Below are 19,061 nucleotides of genomic sequence, written 5' to 3' on the forward strand. Positions count from 1 at the left end.
CCCCTTCTGTCACCACTACAAGGTAGTTGGATTCCGGCTGAGCTTGCCACGCAAGTCGAGGGCATCTCCTTTGCGACCGGAACAGCTACCCCCACTCACTCTAAGGGTGTCTGGGAGTGTGCGCCTATTAAGGGCGTATTGTTAATAATACCCCCCCTAATTATTAATGGGTGACATCGTGGTATGTGCGAACCGTTAGTAGACCCCACTGCCTTTTCACTTGGACAAACTTGTACTCGGACAAAAATTTCATATCTCTATTGCAGTAGGCGTTGTTTAAATTTGAAATTAAAACCATGCTCCATTTACATACGTCCGTACCTGTACGTCGCCCACCGCAGATTGTTTTTATTGCCAAAGCAACACTGCTCGCAGTTTTAGCATTCAGTGGGGAACGGCGGTGACTACCATTGACTTTTGACCTTTAGACGACCCCCGTAGACAACCCCAGCTGGCAGAAGTTGCCAAATTGGGTCTGTCGTTTCACATGGGACGATTATGTCAGAATCAGCCTGCTAGGACCCTGACATTCACGTTACCCCTATAGGCCACTAAGACACGTTCATACCTGTTGGTTTAAGCGGGGCTTTATATGTGGGCGGAGGAAGAAGAAACAGAGAAGAACGCTCGGTCACCAGCAGCTAATGCTTTCGCTCAATATTTGGTTCAGTAGCGTTGAACCCTTTTAATTTTATAAATTATTTTTAATGGACGGAAAACGCGTGCTTTCGGACAATGCGGCTATCTGCAGACTTGTGACTTGCTCAAGAGAGCTGCACGCCGAAGGCATCGCATCAGGAAGGGCAAAAGGGACGGAAACAGATCATTTGGCAGCGGCACTGCCGATGATAGCCGCTGCCGACACTCTGGAAGGCAGCCACTGACGATAAATGCTTCCACAAGCTCGGTGAAGACCGCGAACAGGGACAACAGGAGTAAAACAGACAGCCCGTGTCGTGCATTCTATGCATAAGACCGAATGGCACCTGAAAAGTTGAGCAAACTTCGCATATATATTTGCTGTTTTGAACGTATTCGCTTTCTTTTCACGTTTTTCTTTTTTGCTGTTAGATGCCTATGTCATGAGCATTAACGTGGATGAAAAAGTTTTTGCAGTAGTGAATAGTCCTGAACTGCCCTATACTCACCTTGCACTTCCTTCACCTGTTAGCCACATAAAACATAAGCAGTGGGCATTAGGTTAGAGAAGCTGGTCATTCGCAGGCCCCAGTCCGGCCCTGGCACATCCTTTCACAGGCCCGGCCCCCCGCGGCTTAAAGCCGTTCCCCCCCAGGTCCGCTAATGAAGTGCTTTAACCGGCCGGGCCCGAGCTCTCGGGTAAGCCCATGCAGGGCTCTTTGAAGAATTCTCCCTAAAACCAGAAAAGGCGCCCGAGTAATCGGTATGGCTTCACACCTCTCCACAACACAAGTTTTAAATGGCTTCATTAAAACCGACGATATCGGCGATCAAAAATACCGCTTTCGTCTCCCCGTTCACCTCAGCGCTCGCCGGGGCAAAACAAAAGAAGACAGGTCGCGACGTTGCCTCACTGCGCTCTGGTCCGCCCGCTTCACTTGGAAGCACACAATGAGAAGGCAATCCAGAATACCCAGTAGACGTCAACGGGAAGGCAGATGCTACGAATATGCGGTGAGATGTCGCCTTAATCGGTTGCAAGGAGCAATTTCTGTAACTATTTTAAAATTATATGGTCCACGCGGAGCTCTAGTAAACTCACGAATACCACCTCTACCGGTTTGTTCTATTATATTTCTAACATTCAAGCTGCGCGAATCTAGGACCTGAAGTTGTCGCCAGAGAGCAGGGTTCAGCGCCTGCAGCATTCAAACTGCGCGCCTTTGATTGGGCTGGTTTCACGGTGTCGTTCCGTCATGGCATCTTTATTTAACCGAACAAGCAGTCTAGAACATAAGAGAAGGGCAGGAGACGGGTCGGTAGTGTTCGTCAAGCGGCATGGTTCAGCGCACGCCAGCATTCAATCCGCGCGCCTACGCGCTTGGGCCTGCGGCCCTATGTCCTCATCATTTAATCGCACAACCAGCCGAGAGCAGAAGAGAAAGACGTTAGATACACGAGCGCTCGTGTATCCCCCGTCCCCCTCCTCTGTTCTCGCCTGGTTGCAGGAGACGAGTCGGAAGTGTTCGTCAAGCGGCATGGTTCAGCGCACGCCAGCATTCAATCCGCGCGCCTTCGCGCTTGGGCCGGCGGCCCTATGTCATCATCATTTAATCGCACAACCAGCCGAGAGCAGAAGAGAAGGACGTCAGATACACGAGCGTTCGTGTATCCCCCGTCCCCCTCCTCTGTTCTCGCCTGGTTGCAGGAGACGAGTCGGAAGTGTTCGTCAAGCGGCATGGTTCAGCGCACGCCAGCATTCAATCCGCGCGCCTTCGCGCTTGGGCCGGCGGCCCTATGTTATCATCATTTAATCGCACAACCAGCCGAGAGCAGAAGAGAAGGACGTCAGATACACGAGCGTTCGTGTATCCCCCGTCCCCCTCCTCTGTTCTCGCCTGATTGTGCGCCGAGTTACGAAATCAAACGCCGGGATATACAATCACTAGTGGACCACCATCTGATGCAGAACAAGTTGTAAATCTTGTTAACAATCAAAGGCAAGCCTTGTCACTTAGCATTCCGGGTAATGGAATTACGTTTCTTTCCTCACTTAGCATGCAGCTGCCAGTCAAATTAAAGATAGTTTAAGGTTTAAATAAATTGCATATGCTCTTTCGACTGTGTGCCGTAACCTATACGCCGCCGGCACCGTGAAGGGAGAAAACGATGAGACTATTACTATATAGTATATTGTTTCCGGGACCGCTTGCCCACGAACCTTTTTGTCTCAAACATGCTCATCAGCGAGCAGTCGCATAAGCAACCACAATAATGGACAAGAGCGCTCGACTTTATACGTAAAGCTCAGCTTCAACCGAGCTTTGCGAGCATGATTGCGTGCCGGATATCGCGTATCTCGCACACCTAAAATCGCACAGAAAGCTGTCGGCTCGTAAAGGCTGCATTCACCCCAGGCTTTAAACCGAAACAAAGTAGGCAAAGAGCGTCTGCGACCGCCACTCCTGGGTTCTTGTTCTTCGTCACACGCATGTAATCCCTCGCGTATCGTGATTCCCTTCGTTGCCGGCTGTTCGTGCATTTAAGTTGCCTCATGAGAGTGGCGAAAGTCTGTTAAGGCGATCTCACAGATCCCATGGTAATAAACCAGGATAACTTCAGCCTTTGGGAAGGCTCAACGGTAAATGTAATATTGACTGTACCTTTGCATATATCATCATTCATCATCATCATCATTTATTATACCCTTAAAGGCCCCGGGTGGGGTATTACGGAAGGGGTGGGGGAGGTAACACATAAAGATAACAATCGTTCATGGTCTAAACATAGGTACAAAAAGTCAAAATGCTCAAATACAACAATTCAAATGAAGGAGGCACTGCAAATAAAAAGGAAGAGGAAACAATCGGTTATGAAGCGAAATGACATGTCAAGCGTTTTTTAAATCTAGTAGGCGAACTCTGCGAACTCTGAGCGACATGAACCTGACCAACGTCCCCTATGCAGGTAGCGCTGTAAAAAAGTATACTGAGTGTGCAACTACGACCCAGGGCCATGGTGAAAAAAAACTGAGAAGGAAGCGCTGTCATTATTCTGGTCCATGTATTAAGGCTCCAGGTCCCCACGATGAAGAGAACGAAAGGTGAATTTATACAATATTTGCAATCGTGGTACACGGCACAACATTAAGGGCTCGGGGCAGAAATTTACTGGCTTCCCGCGACTGTCTTCGTACGTTCTTTTATGGGGGTCAGGAAGCCATTATCTTCAAACAGTCCAAACAGGACGCTGCATTTGGCGCGGGCCAAGAGGCCGAAAAACGAGCGCTCTGGGTTCCCGCCGCGGGTCGAGGAGGTAGGATAAGAGGGCGCGCCGCCCAGGCCGGGGCGCCGGCGATCGTTGAGGCGCCAGAATCCAGAATATCTGGTCTCTGCTCTGACAAGCCAAATCACGCCAAACGCCGAGGTTTCTCCTAAGTGCGGTGCAACACGGCGGTTGTAAGCGGGCGTCAGCCGTTCGTCCGTATCCGCTCGACAGCAGGAACCGCTCGCTGGAGGGGCCGCGGAAACTGCGGCTAGACGCCCGATCACAACAGCGCGCAGCAACACTCTTGAAGCCTAGTCATAAAAAATAACATGGAGCGACTCGGTCCTGACGTGATTAAACTACGTGATAGCGTGCGGTAATATTATAGTGTACTAGAATAGGCCAGTACACTATACGTGATGAGCAAAACACCGACAACGCCGCCTGGCGCCAAAGCCGCAAAGCATTGGCGGGCTCGGACAGGAGCTGTTCATGTCAGCGTCTATGAGCGCGCGTCGTGTTTTCATTTTGGCCGCTGTATAACGGATATAATGTCGCTGTCAACATTCTGCAATGTCCGGGAAGAATTGCTGCGCAGTTGGTTTTCGCGACTCACATAAAACCTTGCCGGGGACACGTTTGTATAATTTTCTATGCTTCAGGAGAACGACGGCGGCCGCGAATCGCGGCTTTCGACGCAGAAAGCAAGCAAACCCACCGAATGACATTTGTTCAGGTTAATGATATTTTTTAGACGCTCTGCTACACGACAAAAGCTAATGTCATTTCCAAATTACGGTAACTGGGATTGATATGCAAATGTTGTTGCGCCTTCAATATGTTGGGAAGGTGACTGCGCTGTAAACGAAAGCAGGCTTTCAATTCACATTCATGCCTTGCATCCCTTGTAAACGACCTGTTGATTATGACTACCAATTAAGAAGTCAGCGGCAGTGTCGGCGGCGTTTGTTTACGAAAGGGCACGAAATATGCGCACATCTGCGCTCGACAGCGAAACGCGTACGATTTTCAGCAGCATACATTTTGCGCACTAAAGCAAGTGTCAAGAGCAACACGTAAAATAGGCAGTATCTAGTGTACTGTCCGACGTGGCTTTTATAGAACCTTAGAGTATCGCCATACCACGCAGCATACTACAGCCCCGTTGACTCCCGTACGGTTTCGCCAGATCGTTCGTTCGGCGAATTAAAGCCCGTCGAAAAATGCTCTAGCTTGAGCTCATCAAGAAAGCATATGGCACATTCGTAACGCTTGCCACATCGGATACCGCGAGCTTACCGCAACGACGCTGCCTGCGAAAGCGGCCGACGACGCTCTGGTCGTGTGCTGGGCCGTAGTCATCGCTAGGCCATAACGCCTAAACGGTTTCGCATCAAAGCCGTAGCTGGAAGCGCTTTGGAAATAGCACATTTCATATTCATAAAACTGCCTTAAAATGAGCTCAATTGTGTCAGAAATTGTATAACAGTAAACGGAAGGTGTAACTTAGGCGACTCTTAGCAGCGGAGCTAGAGAACGAAATCGGAGGAGCTGCATCACACAATCGGCAGCTGCTAATATGAGCCGAAATTTGCTTTTATTGCTGTTATCACTTCTAAAATCTCGTTACATAACGGCGATCCTAGGTAAATATATTTTTTTTCTAGATCTCTTCATCAAATTAAGCGCGTATTATGTAAGCTCAACCGAGCATGTTTTTCTGAAGGTGGCGAAAGAAATCCGCCGTGCCGGCGACTCGGCGCCGGCGGACCGCGGCAGGAGCGACCTGTTCCGCTCGCGCTGAGTGCGGTGGCTACGGATTGACTGGCAGCCATGGGTGTCAGTTCTTTTTTTCGATGCTATGTGGCATATTTAATATAGATGACTAACTGCAAAATCATAGAGCACAGTAGTATTTAATGCATGGGGCGCTTTTGTAGTTTATTTTGGGTGTATCTTCTCACCGAGCCTGTGGTGTTAAGATAACATATTTCCTCGTTGATCGCATTCAGATGAACAGACTCAGTCGGTACCTTAAGTCGTTTTCTTCGAATGTAATTATATGTTCTCTTGTAGCAGTAAACAAATATCATTTCTAACGAATGTCATTCGATGGCAATGGCAATAAATTTGCCGTATGGCAGGGCTGAGTGATAACTATTTTTTCAGTGTTTTCTACATGTCATTGCACCTTCCGTGAAAGCTTCTTGTTTAAACTTGGTCGCATCCTCTAGCTGGGAAGATGCAATATGCAGATTTGTAAAACGATTAGCCAGACGATCTTTAGCGTGCATTGACATCGCACAGCACACGGTTGCATTTTGCGTTTCGCCTCCACCTAAACGCGGGCGGTGCAGTAGACTTCGGTCCCGATAACTCGATCCTCTTCAGTAGTCTGAGCCACTGTGGCGGGTTATTGAACAGGTCCAATATTCGTTTTGAAACTTGCCATGCAGTTACCTTGAAGACCAGAGCCAGTGTTCCTGTTGTCTGGCAAGATTACGTAAACATAACATGTCGCTGCACTCGCTATTCAGACTAAGGGCTATAGAACTGGTTATAAAGCGCGCTGTAATTATGCATTTGGGCGCGAGGGTAATACGAATGAAATGAATATGATACTACAATAATAATATGGGATATAAATTTTAAATGTAATATGCCCTTTGCTAACCTGTGATGCAGCTTTTCAGATAATTCCTCTGCTGATATCTCCCTCCCACCTGAAGGTATTTACCCGCTCTGCCTTTTTGACGACGGATTACGTGAAATCCATGCTGTACATTCTATGATAAAGCACAAGCATGAAAAATCTGAACTTTTGGAACAGGAGCCCTATATGCGCTATTTTTGTGATTCTCAGAATGCTGGTTTGCAAGCTCGCTGGCCTTTCATGCGGTCGCACAGGTGCGAAACCGCTCGCAGTTTCGACGACGCTACCTAGTTTGTTGTAGAAATTTATTGCATGTAAACGAAGCAAGCGTGTGCCATTAAGCAAAGAAAGAATATTGGTTCATAGGTCAAGGAATGAACAAATTAGCGTGGCGTTGTAATGAAAGCGGAGACTCAAAATGAGCTCTACTTCGTGCGCAACCTTGTTGACGCTCGTCTACAGCAGACACTTGATGCATATGGAGGCGGTGTAGTCCCAGACGGCCGTGATATCGAACACATGTCCACTATTATACAGTGCGTTCCCCTTGCGCAAGCTGTCACTGCGAAAGTGCCCGCGAGGCGCGCACAAACGGCAGATCGCACACGCGCGCCACGACCATGCTTGCCGCATGGGGGCCGCCTCGGGTTCCGACGGCGGCCGCTAATTAGGCTTTCAGTGGCGCCGCAATAGGAGCTGCGCATGGCGTGTAGCGTGGTTCACGTAATTTGAGCCAAGGACCTACTGAAAGGGGAGTAATGTAGCTGTCTGTAGCCAACGACGTACTGTTGGTCGTCACGTAACGGTCCTCGGAATATTCGTTTATATTCTGCTAATTACCTAATTAACTAACATGATTTGCAAAATCATTATTATTAAATTTAGAGCCAAATGGCCTTTATCAATTTACAAAGGAGGGTGAGGTAAAACCTACCTAGTGCTTTTCACTTCCGTGCCTCCTACACTATCGTTTTTTCAAGCATTTAAAGAAACCCGAGGAAGTATGAAATATACCACGTGACCGCGCACTCGCTCTACCGTATTGCAAACTGTTAAGCGCGTTTTGAATCAACGAAGCGTGTACGCTCGTCAGCATTGTCTTTGAGCTGCCTCAGCGCATACTGCTAGAACACGGAAAGTCCAAGCCACCATCAGCGATAAGCGATGGGCTGGCGACCGGCAGTTAACACGGTTAAAGTTTCAAGGAGGAAGCCTTTAATGGCTCATACTGTCGGCGTTTGTTCGATCACACTATAGCTGGCATTCAAATGACGTCATGGTGAGAAGCTGGAGTGTGAAGAGGAGGAAGCGGAAGCTTGCTTGCCTTGGGGACTCCCAAGGCCTAAACTGAAATAAACACCCCCGTTTCGTATTGAGTACGTAACAATATAAATTAATATTTTGCGTATTCTCCGCACTTCTTGAATTTCTTCTAATTTACCAACGTACCAACACGTGTGAACCCTACACAGGTAGACCGGCCTAACAAATTCTGTTGTCTCGCGCTGGCTCTGAAGTCCGGTGCTAGCGGAGAGCGGTCCCTATGCATCCACAGTTTGCGCCTGGCAGCGGTTTGCCAAAGCAGTCTGCGACATAAGCCAAACGCTTCAAATTGGAAATTGTATTTCGCACGCTCATACTTTCACAGTCTGTTTCTCTTAACACGTTTCTCTTCACTTGTCTATCACTGCTATGATAAGTTTTTGAAAGAGCACTTTTTTATTTCCTGTCAACTGCTCAGTGTGTTGGGAGATTTATTATCTAGTTGTTTGTACATTTCGTAGCAAGCACTTCTTTTTAACGCATATGTAATCTTGCCACACTCAAGGCGAACGTAATTACTATTGAAGCCTATGGCAGTTATGAATTTCCAGTAGAGAGAACATAAGCCGTTTTTTGTTGCTTCTTGTGTCTTGCAGTTTCGTCCCAGCAAGGCAAGATTTATAATCGACCAACATTGGTCATAGCTTGCAAAGGCAGCTACCAAAGGTCTGGGAATTATTCTTAATACCAAGACGACCGCGACCTTCTGAGAATCTCCTGAGCCCGATATGTCCTCTGCTTTCTAGTGTGGTACTCTTGTAAACAGGTTGTTGGCATGTGGTATATGACAGGAGTACCAGTATTTCGTATTGTTGGTCTACTTACGAGAACAAGGTTTCACATAAATTTGATGATAAAACTGAAGAGCTGGATTTTATGATTTATAGCATTCAACCACCTTTTTGAAGTAAGAACTGCTATCGTAATTCGGTATTGTGGTCATTAACAAGCCGACGCAAACCTTCCGCTATTATGGACACTGTAATAAAGATAATTCAGAACTACGCATTAAGTTGCACCACTCGGCCTTCATTACACGTCCTGTCATCATACTTCACTAGGCCTTTTTTAATTCGTTGCACTGAAACTCTACCGCTGTGAACAGAATCAATCACGTGCTTCGGATCAGTTACCGAACGCCAATTTATTGAGCCTCAGTAACACACTATTAGTCAAGTCCGGCTTAGCGTAGCGGTTAGAAGCGGGACGCCCTGATATATGGATAGGCAGGCCGGTTATAAGCAGTTGTAAGCGAAGAGATATGCGTCTCGTCTGGTAAGCAGCCCGCGAAGCCACAGAGGCCGCATATATACGGTGCTTTTTATCGGGCGTGAAGTTATTAGCCGTTAACGCCGCGCAGAGAAAAAGAGGGCGAGAAGTCCAAGGGTTGTCGTGACCGCGCTGCCATGCTACCGTTGTCAGATGGGAAGGGGGACTTGTCACCCTAAACTGCCGTGTCCCATTGTCTTACATCACTCATCAGCACATCATCATCCATTCAAATCTCTGGCAGCCCCCCCCCCCCCCCCCACATACACACACATTCCCGGGCCCAACTATGGTCTGCGGAGCATTTTATTTGTGAGGGCCCTACCTTGATTAGGGACTGCCACGTGATACCCTCACAAGAGCGGGCTGCATCAGACTCGAAGACGGACTGCAGCGCCATCGTGGTTTTGAGCGAACCAGGCGGTCCTTCATGATCACACAACAGGTGTCACCAAGGGCGACCGTTTCCTGTGATGGAATCATGTCGACACAAAAACTGTTCCCCTACTAACGGAAAAATGACAGATGGCCGACACCACATCTTCGAGAGCCACCGCTAACCGACAATGCGACGTTCCCTCTGCAATAGAAACCAGAACTTCTTCCAAACTTTTGCAGTTACTTCATGGAGGCCCGGAACCCTACTGCAGACGGCGGCCGCGCAGCGTGCCAGCCATGTTTCGTATGTTCACTCTAAGAGCAGGAGGATGAACTGGTTAACGGCTGCGCCTGGCAACGGATGTAGGTATCGCACAGTCTGATATGAAATACCTGAAAGCTGGAAGAGGTCAGCTGGACGATGGACAAATGCTTTCGGAAGACTGTAGGGCGAAAACGTGTGAACAGTGTTATTTCTACGGCCACAAAATGGTTAAGTTGGTCGCAAGCTGGCCATTGTATACACCGGAGCTATAATGAAGTGGATTCAACTGGCGAATCGACACGTAAAGGACGCTCGGCTTGCTTTCAAAAAGTCCGCGGTGATGTACCGCCAGCTGGGCCTAACATTGACAAGATCATACTTTCGGAGGTGAGGAGGAAGACTCGGAGTGAGGACCCTAGCCAATTCTTGAGGGTACCGAAACTTCATCGATGTCCTCCTCCGCCTTACGAAGACGCTCAAAGCAGGTGGCTGCCTGGGCGTAAAAAGGCGATGGAGAGCCTGATCTTGGCACACAATGAGAATACGTGCTTTTAACATCAAATTACATCCCATCACTTTATTACTTTAAAGACCCCAGTTCGGGGCTATTACACAAGGGGTGGGTACATGTATGAAGATTGCATACAAAATAAACACAAGGGGTGGGTACACGTATGAAGATTATATACAAAATAGACATACCACTGGTTAAATATGGCAGTTTTACAATTACAAAATGTGAATGGGCAGGTGATTTCAGCAATGTCGCATGGAAGGCCATTCCAGTCTACGGCTGAGCGAGGAAAGAGTGTTACCACAAACGTTGTAGTATGGGATTGTGGACGCGCAACTGGCAGGGGATGACCAGTGTTGGCTGAAATGCGTGCCGGAGGGTTGATGTAGGGCGGTATTTGAAGTGAGCTGGAAAAAAAAAAAACTCATGGAAAAAACACATACAGGCGATTCGACGACAACATGCAAGCTCTGTTAGAGCGTACGTACATTTTAAAGATGAAATTCTGGCATTATATGAATAGCAGGAATCAGTGAATCTACGGCTTTATTCTGTAGGGATTCAAGTAAAGGTATCAGATAGATTTGGTTTGGACTCCAAATGGGGGATGCATATTCTAGTTTTGTTCGTATCAGTGACTTGTATGTGAGAAGTTTTACGTCTTGTGGTGCGTGGCGCAAGTGCAGTCTTAAGAAACCAAGAGATCTGTTAGCTGATGATAGGATGGTGGTGATATGAGCATTCTAGGTTAGGTCTTCGCACATGGTTACGTCTAGGTATTTAAAAGATTTGGTTAGTTCTACTCGGATGCCTGTGATTAAGTAGGGGAAAATAATGGAGTTACGTTTGTGGTGGAGCGACACGTGCTTGCATTCATTTGGATTGATTTTCATGAGCCATTGGCTGCGCGAGTCTTGTACACAGATAAAGTCATTTTGAAGGGCTAGTTGATCAGATGTGTTAGTAACCGAGCGATAGACGCTGCAGTCGTTGGTAAACATGCTGAGTTTATATGTAACATGCAAGGGTAAGTCGTTTATGTATATCAAAAATAATAGGGGCCGGAGACAAGTACTCACAAAAACCGAAGTCAGGCTTGGAGTCAGAGCATGTCCGAGCTCAGTGCTACTTGGGTCCACCTGACATGCAAGGCCGAGGCTACGATGCCCAGGTCGTTGATGCCGAAGCCTCTCCGATCCATAGGAAACTTTACCACATGTCGTCTGACCTTGTCTGAAGCACCAATTCAGAAGAAACGGAGAAGTATCCGCTATTTGGAAACCTTTAGCGCTAAAGAAAAATGACACACAGAAGGAATTGGCGACACGAGCAGTTGCTAAGAAATGGAAGTTTATTCGAAAATCCGCTGAAATAAGAAGGAATGAAAGGAGCAATAAGCAGACTTGAACATTAGAAACAACAAAAGAAAAGAGCAGAAACAAAACAAAGATTACCACCACCATCTGTTTTCAAGACATTAGCAAGGGATGATTTGCGACGCATGTGTTTTAGCCTTGGTGATGCAGTAAGCCTCAAAGATTTCCTTGAACAACCTGCTGTAACGATTGTAAGCAATCGTTGTGTTGTCAAGGTCAGGTGAGCAATTGAAGGGCTTGTGTACCTTACACTCTCGGCATTGAAGTACACGATTATAAGAAACCGATTTCTTGTAGTCAGGGGAATTTTCGCCCTTGTAGTCGTACATTAGTGCCTCTTTCCGTCTGGGGGTAACAAAACTTCCCGCGAGCCGAAGGCACTTAAGCTAAGCAACGCATTGCTTATGTGATTCTGAGCTTGTATGCGTGAAAAACAAACGTTGTCAATATTTTCCATATTGAGTTACACTTTCCATTTTAAACGCAAGGCATGGGTAGCGTTAAGTCTTTTTGGAGTTGAAGAAATAAACACTTAGCTTATAAAACATAGCATATACAGTGCGGAGATATGCTGCGGCAGTAAGAAACCCCCACATGGAAATTAAAAACTGAAAGTAGAGTCATGTTTTAAAGTTGGAACATTAAACAGTCTTACTGGAAATCACAGGACTGGCGAAGCTCGCCAATTGACGTGATTGCGAAAGATTAACGTTATTAAACTTATTTTACCAAGATAAAATAAATATAGAGAATGGCAGTCCACCTTAGCCCATATGTCATCTCCTACACGTTTATACAATTTCAGAAAGTAGCCACATTTTCATGAAAGCGAATGCTTTGAAAACTGATCTGTTGCGAATCAGAAAATGTATTTTACAAGCTCTGATAAAGCGCGGGGATCACATGTATCCCTTTCCTGAGCAAACCTTTTTTGCTATGTTCACCAGATTGTTGCCTTTCTATCAAAGTTTGTACCATGTTTTTGGCTTTGTCCACCTTATACTTCTGTTGTGATCTACTTCCCGTTTTTTTTCCTCATTACGTCTGCAGCCCACTTCTGCCTAAAACCTTTAGTAAAGTTCGGCATCATTTGTTTAAAGAGAGCCAACTGTTACCGCACCTAAACTTGATTCGCACCATAGGCCTAATCGAGCTAAATATTCTTTCAATTTTACCTCGTTTTCTAAAAGTGTCGAGCTGTGTTGTCCAGCAAAATGCATTTTGTCGCTCGTAAAATTTATTTATACACAGAAAAATCCCACCATCAACAGATTTCACCTCACGGCTAGACCAAAACGAACACCGTGTTGAGCATGGAGGCGCTGCTTTCCCTCAAGCTTCTCCGCGGGAGTGACGTATGAAAGCTTCAGAAATTTAGCATGCGAAAGTGGCCATTTTTACCGTTTAAATATACATTTGGAGTGAAGGTGCCCAGATTTCACTGAACTCGGTACACTATTGATACAAAAAAACTGATATGTGTTAAATATGCCTTTAACGGTACAGAAGCCGACAGAAAGGGAAAGACACATCAGGTTTACACAGGGATGGACATCAAGCTAGCTCTAAGGGCTGGTACTGAAAGCTTAAAAAAATATGGAAGCTGATCGAGGCAGCAGAGGTAAATGTTGATATAAACTTGGTTCAAAGGCAAATTCAGCGCGGCCATGCATTTGTGCAAGATGCAATAGCGAAAATCAGCGCAATATTTCGGCGCTAATTAAGTATTGTCGGGCTCTGGAGAGAAACAAAATGGTAGCTGTAAATATTTCGTTGAACATTTTTTTATATTTTGAATGTGTGGCAATTTTTGTCACTGTAAATTTCAATCATTGTGTTAATTTGTTCATATGTATTTTTTGAAGGCGCGAGTAAACACAGATATTGGACAAGTTACAAGTGCTTTGTTTTGTTTTAACGTGTGAAAATTTCAGCTGGACTATTAGTAACGAACTAGTGTAGTGCTCCATATTATTGTCCGCTAGAACCTGTAAGTTTTTAACTTTTCAAGGTGACATTTTAGTGTGATATTTCAGTTTCGAACCTGGGTCTCGACGACCAGAGTTAAAGACGGCATCGCATTGAAAACTAAAACAAGTTGTCCCCTGAGCTGTTCTAGCACATTAACAAAAAAACGCAGATCATTATTTGTATTCGAATTGTCGTCGGACACGGGCACTAAAGTCAGAAATCGAAGACAACTGGTACTCAGGCATTGAAGTACACCTGCCCATTTTACGCTATCATCAAATCTTGTGTCTCTAACCGCAACATGTAAAATGCTTTTCTCAGGTTTGCAGGTTCCTCATTTTTACAGACATTTAACGCATCACATGGTGATGAATGGGCCCTTTACCATAATAAAATGTTAGAATCGGAGATTCGCGTGATTCCGTAAGAATGTTCTCAAAGCCACCATTCCTTGCTGCGAGCAAGAACAAACTCAAGTAGCCTCCGCAGCAGTGGTTGTCATCCATTACACTTCATTTGGGTAAAGGAGTAATTTAAAACTGGAAGTGCCTGCAAATTTATTTTAGTTAGTTATTGAAGCCCAATGCGCCGCAAGAACTATAGCGATGTAGCTGCTTGGTTGACTAGATCGCACAAGACGATGCAGATTTTAGGTTGTTTTGACTGAATTAGGTACGTAAATGTTATTAGAAAAACAGGGACCTCTGAGTACCACTTCGTGAGTTAAATTATAACACGAATTAGCAAGCGGTATAGCCGATAGATGCATTACATGCGATACATTAATTGACGCATTTCATGCGATACATTACAATAAAATTTGGGAGGGTGTACGTCCCCGTGGAGCGCTCCGGATACAAGCGAACACCGGAGAATTATAAACGCGCCCTGATTTTGCGCATCTCGCGTTCCGCCTTCACCAAAATGCGCCCACCGCAGCCGAGTTGAATCCTCGTCGCCCGGAAAATAGTGGTAGAATGGTCTGCTAAACATGAACTTTTATGGGTGTATTAGCTTACACTTACGGGGCAAATAGCACGAAATGAATTAAACCTTGGCCTAGAAAGCCAGGGACCGGTGTTAATTACTGGGTGATGTTTCTTATGTAGTAAAACTGTAATAAATTGCAAAGCTCGAAAGTGGTGAACAATTTCGAATAGCCAGCATTCATAGCGACATATTCCCAACCCTACAGCGAGCCTTGTAGCAAATATCTTAGTTACAGACTACTAAATAAGAAAAAAGCACATCTTTATTATAACTGAGAGAGGTAGACAGCTGAATTCAATTTCAAAGAAAATTGTAGAAATGAAATGTTTGTAACAAATGGATAGATCCGCGATCTCAGCATTTGCTTTGTCTTGTCACAAGCGACACGAAGAGTAGAAAAGAAGAGAAAGTCGACACGTGTACACAATGCTGTGGCGTCTAACTCAGCTTTATACGACGGAAACAGAGGCACATTTTCATACAGTGCCTATTTATTTGATTCTGAATCGTGAGGCAAATCGCTGCTGGCTATAGTGAAGGCTCCGAAATGGCTTAGAGCCTTCTGAAAACTACTAATATTTAAGGAATAGACGCGTTGCAATGCTTCATGGAAATAGGAGGGAGCATTTTTCACAACATTGCAAGCCTAGCAAGCCCGCCAGATGTGGCGTGCTGCTGCATGAGTACGTTTTTGGCAAGAAAGAGCAAGCCTTTAGCACGCGAACGCTGGAAGCTCCGACAATCAATGACTTAAGGTATTCCTGCATCAGCACCACTTCCATTGATCTAACCGAAAAAAGAAGAAATAGCTCGGAGAGATTTACAGGTTTTAATACTAATACTTTGAGTGAGATTCGTTCTTATTGCCACTGTCTGCCCCCCCCCCCCCCCCCTCCTCTCTTCCCTTTTAACCCATCTTTATGTCGTCATTTCTTCACCGATATCATTAGCCCCCTGATTACGCAAACTCGTTTTAGATTTATATTTCTTTACGTTTGGCACTTTACACCGACTGCGTTTGCACATGATTTGTTTTTGTTACTTCGATTTCATCTTGCGACGTCGGCTACTTCAGTACCATCGCGACGGTGGAAGGTATTTTGGTGCTATCGCCTCTCGCCCTCTACCCTTCACCTTTTGTGTTCTTCAGTGCACCCTTGTAAAGATCAATTGTTAGTCAGCCTCGTGTCGTGTGTTTTTTTTCTCTGTGCTGCTTGCTGTTTTTTTGTTGTTTCACTTTGGTAGGCCCTCAAGAGTTGTGTTTATGCTTATGGTGACACGTGTAAAATACTTAGTTGGCGTCAGTAAGGGACAATGTAAGGATAAGCAGAAGCACCTTTTCCTATGCGCAACAATAAATCTTGGCGGCATGTTTATTTACACCTTGCTTCATTATATGTCCATAGTCAGAACCACGTGTACTAGCAGACACAAATGAAACTTGAGGTCACCGCTTGTTACAATGCAATAAGTGCTTAATCTTCACTGTCAAAACCTGTTTTCTACATTTGGTTCTAAAAAAAATTGACGCGAGCTTTCTTTATAGCTGCATATCCCAATACTCGCTACGTACGGAGCGGCTATAGGCAAGGACTGTTTATTTGGGATTTCACACTTTTTTACATTACCAAAGTGCTTCGAAGCTCGCGAGTGGCCAAAGAACTACAAGACATGCGCACCTATGGCTTATAAAACTTGGAGAGTTTCAGGTCTGCAGTCTGAGTTTGTGCTCTCATTCGCATATCGTCTGTACAAACACGCGATGCTGCATTCCTGACAAGTGCTCATATGTCGAAAGGTGTCTTCTTGGCGCCTACTTGAAACCTTCCAGAGCAACACATACATAAACTCAAGCTTACCAGTATAGCAGAGTAATTCTTCCGTAAGCGCTTGAGAAGCGTGAAACAATGCTTTCTGTGCTTTAAGAATTGGGTGAACTGCATGCTCTGAAGACATATGGCAGTCAGTCTGTTACACTGCGGAAGAGTATGAGTCACAGTTAGTAGATTCTTAGTGCGAAGTACAGCACTTAAAGAGAAAGCTCATTCAGAAGATAGGTGGCACGACTATCTTGCATTGTACTGACTTCTCAACAACATACACTCGCCAAAGATGCGGAAACACAAAACAAAAAGTAATTGAGATAGAACTCTCACCGCATTCTCGGCAAACCTCGGTGCATGGCTTAGGGTTGACTACTTTGGCCAAAAACGGCCGTCAAGCTTAGCGGGCCGCCATATTGATCCCCAGCTTACGAGTGGCACCTGTGTATATATAGAACCAGGCTGTGGTGAAAGGAGACTTCGGCCTTTTAAAGGAGGCAGGCAGGCAGGCAAAACTTTAGCTAACGAAGCTAGTTTAACAGCCCTCATCGAGCGAGCATGCATTCAGTGGTTAACATAGGGCTTAGTGAGGTTAGCAGAGGGTGAGCATGTATTCTGCTATAGAGGTCTATTGGAGAGACGAGAACTAGAAGGGCGCCCTGTTATTAAGCACAAAGCTGGAAAATAGATGATTTCTATTTTACTAACGAGCGGGTGGTAACCATCGAATTAAGCTTACAAATTATGGAGGTCAGTTTGGAGCACGGAATTCTGACGACGCGAAAGCCTTTGTTTAAAGCGCTAATTCCTGCTTTATTGCATCTGCTTTCGTCTCTCAGCAGTAAGGTGTTCAAGGAAGTGCCAAAAAAAGGCGCTGCACTGGCGCCTGGATCGGACACTCAGAAGGGTCAGCTTCGCATGTCTGAATTGTCTGGTGACGTCATCGGTCATGACCAGATGGGTTGTCACAATGTCTGGAAATCTAGCTAAGAAGTAGGACACTTCTCTCAGAAGCACGCATGGACGGACCCACTGGCGAGTCAGGATCCAGCAAAAACTTCCGCCTTATAAGTGGTACTGAAAGCTACACAGGCCCATGTGCCAAGATGTAGTCATTTTAACCAGGTGGTCGAAAGTTTCTACGAAAATGCAGATTCGGTTGCCTGCCTGCCTGTGCCTGCCTGCCTGCCTGCCTGCCTGCCTGTGCCTGCAGGCAGGCAGGCAGGCAGGCAGGCAGGCAGGCAGGCAGGCAGGCAGGCAGGCAGGCAGGCAGGCAGGCAGGCAGGCAGGCAGGCAGGCAGGCAGGCAGGCAGGCAGGCAGGCAGGCAGGCAGGCAGGCAGGCAGGCAGGCAGGCAGGCAGGCAGGCAGGCAGGCAGGCAGGCAGGCAGGCAGGCAGGCAGGCAGGCAGGCAGGCAGGCAGGCAGGCAGGCAGGCAGGCAGGCAGGCAGGCAGGCAGGCAGGCAGGCAGGCAGGCAGGCAGGCAGGCAGGCAGGCAGGCAGGCAGGCAGGCAGGCAGGCAGGCAGGCAGGCAGGCAGGCAGGCAGGCAGGCAGGCAGGCAGGCAGGCAGGCAGGCAGGCAGGCAGGCAGGCAGGCAGGCAGGCAGGCAGGCAGGCAGGCAGGCAGGCAGGCAGGCAGGCAGGCAGGCAGGCAGGCAGGCAGGCAGGCAGGCAGGCAGGCAGGCAGGCAGGCAGGCAGGCAGGCAGGCAGGCAGGCAGGCAGGCAGGCAGGCAGGCAGGCAGGCAGGCAGGCAGGCAGGCAGGCAGGCAGGCAGGCAGGCAGGCAGGCAGGCAGGCAGGCAGGCAGGCAGGCAGGCAGGCAGGCAGGCAGGCAGGCAGGCAGGCAGGCAGGCAGGCAGGCAGGCAGGCAGGCAGGCAGGCAGGCAGGCAGGCAGGCAGGCAGGCAGGCAGGCAGGCAGGCAGGCAGGCAGGCAGGCAGGCAGGCAGGCAGGCAGGCAGGCAGGCAGGCAGGCAGGCAGGCAGGCAGGCAGGCAGGCAGGCAGGCAGGCAGGCAGGCAGGCAGGCAGGCAGGCAGGCAGGCAGGCAGGCAGGCAGGCAGGCAGGCAGGCAGGCAGGCAGGCAGGCAGGCAGGCAGGCAGGCAGGCAGGCAGGCAGGCAGGCAGGCAGGCAGGCAGGCAGGCAGGCAGGCAGGCAGGCAGGCAGGCAGGCAGGCAGGCAGGCAGGCAGGCAGGCAGGCAGGCAGGCAGGCAGGCAGGCAGGCAGGCAGGCAGGCAGGCAGGCAGGCAGGCAGGCAGGCAGGCAGGCAGGCAGGCAGGCAGGCAGGCAGGCAGGCAGGCAGGCAGGCAGGCAGGCAGGCAGGCAGGCAGGCAGGCAGGCAGGCAGGCAGGCAGGCAGGCAGGCAGGCAGGCAGGCAGGCAGGCAGGCAGGCAGGCAGGCAGGCAGGCAGGCAGGCAGGCAGGCAGGCAGGCAGGCAGGCAGGCAGGCAGGCAGGCAGGCAGGCAGGCAGGCAGGCAGGCAGGCAGGCAGGCAGGCAGGCAGGCAGGCAGGCAGGCAGGCAGGCAGGCAGGCAGGCAGGCAGGCAGGCAGGCAGGCAGGCAGGCAGGCAGGCAGGCAGGCAGGCAGGCAGGCAGGCAG

This window comes from Amblyomma maculatum, chromosome 5 (assembly GCF_055883805.1).
Source record: "Amblyomma maculatum isolate TAMU_Amacu chromosome 5, ASM5588380v1, whole genome shotgun sequence".
Lineage (NCBI taxonomy): Eukaryota > Metazoa > Arthropoda > Arachnida > Ixodida > Ixodidae > Amblyomma > Amblyomma maculatum.